We start from the raw sequence: 11,447 nt of genomic DNA on the forward strand, positions 1-11,447 counted from the left end.
TTTATTTGGATAACAATCGGTCATGCCTGAACTTTTGGCCACACCGAAAAGGTTAACGTGCAGGTATTGATATATAAACCATCTTAATCTTATTTTCCTATTTGCCAGTATGTTATGCAAAGCACTCATGGCTGTCTTCACTCTCTCATTGATGTGTATCTCTGACGCTTGTCACCCTAACACAATTTGCATTGTAAAAGTGGTGTGCCCTGACCTGTGAATGCCATCAGTCATGGCTTCCCTTTCTAGCTCGATGGTGTTTTTTGCCTCCAACGGCGCCTTCCAGGCAGCTAACCCTAACCTAAACCCTAAACATAACCATTGCCGCGCTGCCTGGGAGGACACGTTGGGGGCAAAAAACACCCAAGACCCCCTTTCTAACAATACTCTAACCCTGCATAATGTAAAATCAAAGGGACAGTTGCACAAAAATGCACTCTACGATACATACCATTTTGCATTAACTGATTAAGGCCACATGGGGGCATATGAACACAGCATTGGCATTACCTTATAAAGTTGAATTGTTAGGATACCGCTCATTTACACATCCAGTTGACACAGCATTCATTTGGAGTCGTGTGTCTGACCAACTGGCAGATATAAGCGCAATGTTCACTCTCCATTTTCTTCTGTTTTGGTTTCCACCAACTCATGAGGGAAATAACATCATCTGGCTTTTAAATGCTCCACTGTGTTCACCTGCTAGTTGCTAACTCTCTCTGTAGCTGGACAGGATAGCTGCAGTGTCTAGAAACGGAGGCACAACCAAAACAGTAGCTAACGTTGTAGGCTCTAAATACCAAAATAATGAGTTAAAAAACGCTGACTACTCTGATTCATCACTATAGCAACGACCTCCGGCTGGCATTTGAATGTTGTTAATATATAAAATGTATATAAAGTTTTTACAAAAATATAAATTAGCAAATGAGTGGTAGCTTAAGATGGCTGCATTTAGTTATCCCTATTTAAATAACGGCCAAACAAAGTATATTGGATACGTTTTTCATAGGATAATGCCGTGTCGTTCGGAATAGAAATGCTATTTTCACCGTCAAGCAAAAGGACGTAGATGCTAATTTAGCCCCAAATCAACCTGCCAGCAGCCACTTTTTCAGGCGGTGGGGTGGACTTGATTAGCTAGCTAAGTAAAAGAATACTACTGAACATAAAGTTAAGACAATGAAGCATCAGTCAGACTGAACTCTCTTCATGCTTCCCCTGAAACAGAACGGCATTAATTGGACTAAAGTGAAATAACGTTAATTCCAGTGCTGAGATGCAGTCACAGGTAAGCTAACGTTAGTTCATTTATTCACGTTTTGTCCCTGCTGCATTGCCTGTTATAGTTTATTGTGTGACGTTATACTGTATGGCTGCCGTTTCTCTGAATTTTGTTTTAGGCTACTGCTAGTGTTTTATTTATCTGTACCATAAACTGTTTATCTCTACCTATGTTTTAATGTTTGCAGATGTGGTTGTGACGTGTGGACTGCACTATGTGACTGCCAACTAACGTTACATAGTTCAAGGTTTGTGGCAGGCTATGTTGCCAAGCTGGTATTAGGTATTATGATTTTTTTTTTTTTCGAGCTGGTGCGTGTAACGTTAATGGCACCTAATTAAACACCAGTGATTTGACAATTAAAAGTGTGGTGATAGTTGCCTGTTTTTGCAAATATGAACCTATAAATCTACCTATAACCTATAAAGTCTTGGAGGTACAGGCCCACCCGACTTTCTCAATTCAACTCAACTTTATCCACAAAAGCAATTTGATTTTGGGGATAAGTAAAAAAAAAAAAAAAAAAACATAAAAAAACAGACATATGCACAGACAGACAAGCAAAAGAGCTGATAGTGCAGTTGCAAAAATAAAGACAAAAATAAAAGGAAATAGTCCACATGTCATACAGGCCACAATATGATTTTTGTCTCAAATACTGGATTAGCTTTAAAGCTGTCACCGCTGCTACAAATGACAATCGCGAGATAACACTAAATGCAACATTACTGTTAAGCGTCTGACTAAAATACTAAGCTATTATAATATTGGTACAGGGGAAAGAAGAGACATAAAGTCAGCGAAGTGACCAGGACACCAGAAAGTGTGCCCGGGTTTGAATCCAATTTGACATAGCGGCCAAACAGTGGAATTACAACTTCTGTGTCCATTTAGTGATGCCATGGGGCCCAAAAAGACTTGGCGAAAGAGACGTCTGTAAATCCGTGGATACATTTTCGAGTGTCACAGCCCCCGCGAAATGACTCGTTTCACTATCAGAATTGGATACATTTGCTCCGATAACATTTGGAAAAGTCTAGAAGTGCCGCACGCACGAATAGAAGAACACAGTGAATAAGGAGGCCATGATGTAGCAGTGCAAAAGCAACACGGGTGTCACTGTTGAGGAGGGGAATGTTTGAAGCGTGCGTGCGAGGGAGAGGAGGAGGGTGTAAATAGATGGAACAATAGAGGCATTATTTCAGTGTTGGTCCATCGTTTACTTTCTGTTCTCCCCTCAGTCACTTTCTCTGGGGGCAACAGTTTGCAACAGAGATAAGACAGTCAGACATGTCAGACAGGACATATTGTAACACCAAACTAGACACACATTTATCTTCCAAGCAATTTCTATTTTCTACTTCTTTAGCTCTCTGAAGTGGCCTCTCAACTTCTAGTAATGTGTTCAGGTTGGCCTGTCTGAGATATTTAAAGGCTCTATTCACTAAAGTTAAACATAATTGTCTCACACAACTCTACTTAAAAAGTTCAATATTTGTCCCATGCCACACTACTGTATGTCAAACATGAAACATACAAAATCACATTAAGACATACAAAACTCCCCAAAAAATTACATTCACAGGTTAATTTAGTATTACTTTTTGTGATTTGGGTGTATTGGCCCCTTAAGACACATTTTGACAATCTGTGTAATTTTGCTATTTCATCAGGGAAGTGTTGTGAAAATTACCACAGCTGAATAACTAATAACCTGAGAGACATTTAAAAAAAACCAAAAAAAAAACAGTGTGCATCATGTTCTCTGTGTAATTACCAATCAGAATTGTGTTGTGTATGGATGTTATGCCATGACATAACAGAGCTGCCATTTTGACAAAGCAGTCAATATTATTAACCCAAAATTGGCTTTTTTTTTTTTTTATTCATCCGTGTGTTCGAGTGTGTGACAGATCGGTTGGGTGTGTGGGTTGGTGAGTGGGCGGAGGGGAAGGCTGCAAGAGCTTGCTCGATGTTTCGTCTGTGTGCCACGTACAGAGTGTGCAGGATGCTGTGTGTGTGTGTGTGTGTGTGTGTGTGTGTGTGTGTGTGTGTGTGTGTGTGTGTGTGTGTGTGTGTGTACACTCCAGCTGGATGCCTGCCGTCTGTGCTCTTGCTCGACACGTGATATTCTCTGGCCGTGTTCATTCAGTCCACAGATTTCAGCTTTCATCTCCACATGCACACGCGTACAAACACAAAAATATAGACACTCTTGCCCATGATGTCATTGATTCCAAGCTCCATGGCAACAGTGAGCGAGGAAGCAAGGAGTGAGAGAGAGAAGGAAAACTGAGAGATATTCTTTTATAGTGACGGGATGAAGTTGTTATAAATAGCTCTTGATGTTTTTTTTTTAAGGTGTCTGACGACAGAGGTGGGTGGGTCTGGGGGGGGCATTGTGTCTTTGTCAAGTGGCAATTTCAGACCAGCCATCCATTAACCCCTTTAGGAGAGACTCTTCGTCAGAAATAAGCATGTTATTTCAGGGCTTTATCAATGTGGTAGGTGGAGCAGAAAGCGCTGTGACGTTGAATAGGCTAAAAATGGCTCACAGCTCGCATGTATACCCTTATTCGCTCCATGCATTTAATAATGTTTGTATTATTGTCTGTCCTCAATCATTCCCTATCTGTATCCATGTGATTAGTTTTAATTCCCCTCCAGCTCTCTAATTTGTTCTGCCTCATCCTTGGTTTCTCTGATCCTGTCGTTGCCTGTGTTGAATTTGGTGGGAAGTCTTTCTGAAAGCGTTTATGCGCCGTAGTCAGTGGATGTGTTAATGCTCTGCTACATCAAAGCAATTTTTTTTTCTGACTTTTCTCAAGTTTTTGCGTTTTTAAATACTGCATTTGTTCTAGCCTGGCTCTAGATCTCCACGTCTTCAATTTCCTCAAATTCAAATATCTCTGGCTCATTGACAGCTGTTTCCTCTGTTGCAAAATCAACCACGCCAATTAGAGTTTTGGAGGCAGGATTATGAATGGAGACTTCCTCTATTTGAGCCAGAATCCATTACAGCCAAAACAGGCAATAAGTAGCCGATGTTGTGTAATTTCTTTTCTCGACTATTTTTGTCTCTACTTCTAAGTCAACTGAAAATAATGCATACTAACAGGATGGACAGCCACCACGGATTAGGGCAAATCAACAACCCCTCTCAAACATAAAATGGCTAACATGGATACACTGTCAAACTGGATAATGAAGTTAAAACAAAAAAGCAATTGAGTGTGATTATCAGGAATCATAGTTGAACTCTTATAGCCTCGAAAAGGTTTGAAACCACTGGTCTATCTGTCTGTGTACATACTGTACACTTTTGTCTTTACTTGTGTATTTATTTGAAATGAAGCCTGTCTACACAAAAGCCCTTATTAATAACAAGTAAAGGGCACACTGAGTGCCGAGCTGAATTTCAAAACAAGTCTACCTCATGCTCTCTCTCTCGCTCGCTCTCTCTTTCTTTCTCTCCTTCACGGTCTGAACAATGGTCCAGTGAGAGAAGCTGGGAAAGGCTTTGATGAGGGTGTCTGGGATTAAACAGTGCTTTTTTTACACTCTTAACATTCCTGCATGCCCACTGCTGAGGAAGTAAACGTCCAGCACCAGTCACATGAAGCTTTTAACATAAATTGTGGACGACACTTGTGTTGCACAAAGTGTTACAGTAGCATTAACTTTTAACACAATTTCCAATATCACGTTACCATAACTTGGTATTACTCCTGTTGTGAGGCTTAATTTGAATTATAGTAGTTCCAATCATCATCTCACGTTGAACATGGGGCGATTGTGTTTGGAGAGAGCTAAAGAGCCGTCACATTCGTAGTCACACATACTGACATGACTAGTAACTCATCTTTGTCTAATGAAGGATGTCAAGACCACCGGATACAATGGTCTGGTTTCCCTGGTTCATGACAGTAAAGGCCAATTTATACTTCGTTAAATCGAAGCCGTGGGTACGTACATAGGTACGTGGAGATTCTGACCCTACGCAGTAGCCTGACGTGCACCTCTAATAAAAAGTAAATACAGACAGCAACAACTGTGATTGGTCCACTTGGCTGTGGCTTGGTAGCGTTGCATTTCCCCCGACTCATTTCCGGGATCTCCTTCTCCATAAACAACATTAAGTCAAGGAGAGGGTTCACATTTCCTGCTACAGATTTCCCACCTTGGTCAGAAAGCACAGGGGAGACACTTTGTTTCTCCCACTATGCCTGTAGAGTCGCTACTCGCTCCGAAACTAATCCCTGTCACTCTCTCGCTCGCTCTACCCTCCCCACGCGCACACACACACACACACACACGCATGCTCTGCTATTCTCTTAAAGAGATTGACGCAGACACCAACGCACAAGTATGAACGTCAGGCGACTTATGCCCCGCAACGCCCTACTACGCATCGCAACGCCCCGCTACACCCTGCCATGCCCCGCAATGCCCTGCATCGCCCCGCTACGCCCTGAACTGCTACAACTAATATTTCTAGTCATAGTTCCACTATCTTTATGTTACTATAACTGCCACTGTTCATCATTCCAACTGCTATAATTTTTATGAATCATATTTCTCTATATCTGTATCAGTGTCCAAACCGGCAGCGACCGATGCCGCCCAGAAAGAGCTTGGGTATGTCTGAGGTTTCTGCCTAAAGGAATTTTTTTCCTCACCACTGGTGCACCAAATGCTTGCTTGTGGGAAATTGTTGAGTCTTTGTAAATTATAGAGTGTGGTCTAGACCTACTCTATCTGTAAAGTGTCTTGAGATCACTCTTCGTTATGATTTGATACTTTAAATAAAATTGAGTTGAATTTACGTAGGCTACGCCGAAAGCGTGGAGCCTCCCCAGAAGTATAAATCCTGCTTAAGAGTCGATGTGGTGCCAATTTTTTAAGGTGTTATGAATCAAGTTGTATAAGAAAAGACAATTCCTTTATGAGCTTGACAGTTGATTCTTGATCATTTTGGTTGGTTGTAAAAACAATCTCTACTCAAATTCCACTTACTTACTTGTTATAGAAATTTTGACCATATCACACAGCAGATTAAGTAAACCTTCCATTATTCTTAGCACTTTAGGTCTAACTAAGCACATTTTTTTTAATAAAAGTGGGGATTCCAAAGAAGATATTCATAATTTATGTCATTACTAATATGAATTCATTCATATTATTTTATTTTTTATAATTCGCCCTCCTCCCCACCCTTGCAGTTAATGTGCTAATGGCACTGCTTTCATTTAGAGTAGGCCATATACAGTAATACACGTTGGCATCTATATAGTTGTTAATGGAACAGGGAGTGGGGTCTTGCTGGGTTCAGATCTATATCTAATCCTGTAAATGGTCATTTAGAGGCACTTCCAGTGGAACCCGATGCCTAATTACAAAGGGGGGAAAAAAATCTCTCTGAGGCTAAGCATATAATCAATAGGATGAGCCGTAATTGTCATCCTCTCTAGGTCTGTTTCTTTTTAAATCATTTCTGTTCCCACGTTTTATGTCTTTAATTATTTATCACTCTTAATTGCTCACATTCCGCATGTCCACACACCCAGCACACCACAAACACACACACACACACACACACACACACATACACACACACACAAATGCAAGCCTCATCTTTGTATCAGGAAATTGCAGTCAGGGTAGTTGAGCAGAAGCAGTCTGTGGTCTAACAGGGCAAAAGAGGAAGAGGAGCTGACTGTCAACAGTAAACAGTGTCAGAGTGGCTACATCTCGCCCAATGTCCACATAATGGCTTCATGTGGTGTAGAAATTAGCAGGCTGCCGCACTGCAACATTGTCATTTAATCGAACGCTGACTTTCCTAATCTTACTTTTCTTACAAAGCAATAGCTTGTCAGCATTGTGAGGTGATTCAACTTGTTTCCAAAGCAAAATATCTTGCTTTTAAAACCCACTTTGGTCAAAATGTTTGTTTTTTTTCCAATTCAAACCATGACCTGTTTCATTCGGCCTTGTTTTGACATATAGTGACACTTTTGGCAAGTGAGAGAAAGTGAGGCAACACCAGAAACAAATTGTGTTTGAAATTGTATCTAAGGAGAACAGCTTGTTGGCTATTGTTCTGCTCAAAATGTGACGCAAAGATGTTTTAAAATAGTTTGATATTGGACATTGTGGCGCCCTCCCTTCCTACCTGCTGCACCATCAGCCCTGGCTTCCGTACTCTTAGCTCCCTCTAGAGATACTTCTGCAGCACTGCAGTTCCCAACTGGTGTGAATTTCCTGAGCTGTAACATCAGAACTGTGGCAATATCGCAGAGCCATATAGATGCTATTAGATTAGACCTTTGTCACTTCCTACATTTCCAGTTGCTGGAAGATGCAGCTAATGTCACAGCAACACCTTAATGTTGACACAGCTCTGATGAATGTTTCCTGCATGAGTCAGCGACCACGAACAACTCCCTGATAATCTCATCAGATCAGAATCAGAATCAGAAATACTTTAATAATCACAGGGGGAAATTATTTTTGTTACCACTCCAGGTATACAAACAGCATATACAAACAACATATATTATCCAGACTTTTAACATATATAATAAAAACAAATATACAGTAATAATATATAAAATATGAAATATACAATGTTAATGTGCAAATAAAAAGAGAAATGATTGTCTATGTTTGAGATGAGATGATTACAGAGAGGGGGTGTGTGACTCTGAGGGAGGCGTTGTAAAGTTTAATGACCACAGGCAGGAAACATTTCCTGTGGCGCTCTGGTGCATCTGGGTGAGAGGAGTCTTCTGCTGAAGGTGCTCCTCTGCTGGGCCAGTGCGTCGTAGAGAGGGTGTGAGACATTATCCAAGATGGACTGAAGCCTGGACAGCATCCTCCTCTCAGCCACGGTCGTCAATGTGTCCAGCTCCTCCCCCACGACATCACCAGCCCTCCTGATCAGTTTGTTCGGTCTGTTGGTGTCTGCAACCTTCGTCCCACTGCCCCAGCACGTGACAGCGAAGAAGATAGCACTGGCCACAACAGACTGATAGAACATCCTCAGCATCGTCCGACAGATGTTAAAGGACCTCAGCCTCCTGAGGAAAAAGAGTCGACTTTGGCCCTTTTTGTAGACAGCCTCGGCGTGTCTAGTCCAGTCCAGCTTATTGTTTAAGTACACCCCCAGGTACTTGGACTCCTCAACAGTGTCCACAGGGACCCCCCTGGATGGAAACAGGGGTCCCAGATGATTTCGCCCTCCTCAGATCCACTACGAGCTCCTTCGTTTTTGTCACATTGAGCTGCAGGTGGTTCAGCTCACTCCAAGTGACAAAGTTGCCCACAACAGTCCTGTATTCATTCTCATCACCCTTTTCTATGCAGCCAACTATTGCTGAGTCATCAGAAAACTTCTGAAGGTGGCAAGACTCAGTGCAATAGTTGAAGTCCGAGGTGAAGAGGGTGAAGAGGAAGGGAGAGAGGACAGTCCCGTGTGGAGCCCCAGTGTTGCTGAGCACCCTGTCAGACACACAGTTCTTTAGGCGTACGTACTGTGGTCTGCCCGTCAGGTAATCAACAATCCAGGACACAATGGGGGCCTCCACCTGCATCGCAGTCATCTTCTCACCCAGTAGAGCCGGACGGATGGTGTTGAAAGCACTGGAGAAGTCAAAGAACATGACTCTCAGTGCTCGCAGGCTTGTTACTCTGTGACTAAGCAATGTGGAAGAGATTAGGGGTGTGTGTGTGTGTGTGTGTGTGTGTGTTGCAGCAAACGGATGCATTTGGTTTACAGTATTTGCAAACAGTATTGAAATATAAATATTAAATCAAATTAAAATATCTGTACTAATAGAAATGTTTTTTTTATTTATTCTTGAAACACTTTAATGATCATAATAATGCATAATACATAACACTTTCCTTAACAAAGCTACAAATGCTGTGAATGTAAATAAAGTAAAACTGAAAATAGAGCCAACAAATAAATGTACAATAGTTAAAATGAGCATTAAAAGATGACTTTCTTCCTAATATGTAGGGTGACCAGACGTCCCCTCTTGATTGTCATCATTTTCGTCCAGGTCCTCATCTACAAGCACCTCCACTGCAGGCCGCACGCACTTCCTTTTGGCAGAAGAGCCATCAATGTCCAGGTTGTGGGTGGGTGGAAGGAAGTCGGGATCTGCCACATCGGTGTCTTCTTCCTCTGAGCTATCATCATCATCATCGCTGATGGCAGGGTTAACGGGAACAACAACTGTATCCCTCTCCCCATAAAAGAGCCGAGCAGACAGCTGCAAAAGGAATATGTTTTTAAGACAATATTAAGCCAACTCTGATTTTTAGAAATGCTATGCAAATAACAACAATCTCAAATTTTTAACACAACTATTCAACCAAATAATTTGTGAGTTACATCAACTTACCATGTTTAGTTATGATGTTAAATGTATTTCTGGTATGACAGTCAAGCCAGTATCAGTAGCCTACCCCAAGACAGAGATGTCTCTAAATAAATGTTCCTTGCAGTTTTTGTGTGTTTTTCTCATATTTTTTTTAAATTCACGCTCGGTAATTTTTTTGACCTTAGACGTGCAAGTGCTCATATGTGGTAACTTCATTGACCTTGATTTGTAATGCAAAGATGAAAAATATTGATAACTTTTTTTTTTTTTTTTAAATGTCCCCCATTAGCTTTCTGAGGTTACAATTTAGAATTTCCAAAGATTTCAATGAGTGCCCTATAAAGGGTTAAGGGGCCGTATTCACTTCACGGAATTCTGTGAGATCAGGTTGACAACATTTTCTTACAGGGGAGCATGCCCATGGACCCCCCTAGGGGGGCTTGTGCCCCAGTGCAGCTCTAGGTCTAGTGACACCCCTGGGGCAGTGTCCCCGTTTTAAGTTTTACAAAGATAAAAACATTACCTGTTTTGGAGGTATTTACGCTTCTGAGCTGAAAATGTCCCCGGATTTTTTCTCAGAAATCTGGTCACTTTACTTAATTAGTCCATATTCATCACCCACTCATTTCTCTTGAAAGTCTGACATGATTGTCAAGAGTACGATTGTTTTCCTCCATCATTTCACTGCTTGGACTGTAAATTGTCTCTGTAGCCTGCAGCAGCTCACTTGTACATATGCAGGAAAGGGTATGGAGACGATTTAACGATTCAACTGTGCTCAGTAATCAAACACAAAGCAGGGTCAAAATGCAAGCTAATGACAAACTAAACAATAAAAAGAAAAGTGTCATGGGTCTGAATTCAGAAAAAGCCATTTGCAGAATGTCTAATCAAACTGCAAATGATGCCACTAAAAATAGCCTGAGTTGATGTTGTGTGTCCTGTTATTTGACTGCTGGAGCTGTAAAAACTCATTAAAACTCATTGGTACCTTCACCTTGCCTTGAATACTTTCCTATTTCTTGTATTTGAAGAGAAACCAAGTTAATCATAGAACATTTTTAGTTATCCTAAATGCACCTGAGCAAAGGTCTGTGACGCGTGAGCACAAATTAACACCCAAACATCCGCCATGCAAAACAAACAAAAAGAAAATGTTGATGGCTTTAAAACAGGCAGCAAAAAGCTCTCCCCCGTGAGCTCTACAACCGCCAGTTCACCTGCAGTGGTGTTGCTTTGTCTCATGTAGGAGGGCGAAAACTCAATTGGGGATTATGACTCAACCCAACACCGCATAAAAATCAGGATTGAAAGTAAAAGTTATTTGGAAAAAAGTTCAGCAGCATTCCTGCTAAATCTGTGAAGCTGTCATTGGGTATAGTTGTTGTACAAACTGTCATCATTTTACAATAAATCAGCAAATTTAACTAATTAACTAAGTACTGATTGTACCGTGAGAAAGGTTCATTACTACACTTTTGTCATCTTCACTGTGTTAATTAGGCAACTATACTCCACTACATTTCTATTTTCTTTAACATGCTAATGTCAAACAGTTTAAAAGCTATTACACACCAAGCCAATAATCGTCCGTTGGACAGTCTGGTGAGGTCAGTGACTCGAGTCTATTCGGTGTGTTCCGCGCCGTCGTCTGTCCAAGGGGCCGTTGGCCTTCATTTTGGCCGATTTGACATGTATAATCAGCGGGGCGGGCACTGCCGGCAGTCGGACTCAAATGACCCATCTGATTGGTAGAGTGCTAACCC

Source organism: Sander vitreus, chromosome 23, assembly GCF_031162955.1.
Source record: "Sander vitreus isolate 19-12246 chromosome 23, sanVit1, whole genome shotgun sequence".
Taxonomy (NCBI): domain Eukaryota; kingdom Metazoa; phylum Chordata; class Actinopteri; order Perciformes; family Percidae; genus Sander; species Sander vitreus.